This window comes from Meleagris gallopavo, chromosome 2, assembly GCF_000146605.3.
Source record: "Meleagris gallopavo isolate NT-WF06-2002-E0010 breed Aviagen turkey brand Nicholas breeding stock chromosome 2, Turkey_5.1, whole genome shotgun sequence".
Taxonomy (NCBI): Eukaryota; Metazoa; Chordata; class Aves; order Galliformes; family Phasianidae; genus Meleagris; species Meleagris gallopavo.
The window spans coordinates 106,994,623-106,995,175 of record NC_015012.2 but is presented as its reverse complement, the minus strand read 5'-3'; positions in this window follow the sequence as shown (position 1 = coordinate 106,995,175).

The window sequence follows — 553 nt, the reverse complement described above, 5'->3', positions numbered from 1 at the left end:
AATTCTTTATTGCGGATTTTCAATGCTCACCTGATCACGTTATTAATCTCCGTGAATGTACTGCTCTACCATTTTCACTTATTATTAGTATTTATTATATTTTGAGGAAGTCTGCCCCAAAACCAGTAAATACTGAGTGGCAGGGAATGTGGAGAGGCCTGGGTGAGACTTTAGAGAGATGGAAATCTTCGGTGTCATGGAACTTTACTCCAGAACACCTGAAAGACCCTGAAAATTTAAACAGATATTTGAGACAGGAATGTCGTGGCTCAGGAAGATCTGAGGAGGCCCAAATTATTTGGGGCCTGGCTAATGCTTACCGGGCCTTATTCAATACTATCCTGGAGAGGGAGAGAGTTTGTGAAATTGAAAAGGAGAGTCTCAGGGAAACAGTGCAAAATGAGCGAGAGAGTCTTCTGGTCGAGAGAAACAGCCTCCAATCTGAGAGAGATGCCCTCCGAATTGAGAGAGACTCCCTGCAATCCAAACTCAACAGTCTTCAATCTCAACAAGACACCCTCCAATCTGAGCTAGATACTCTCATAATCGAACG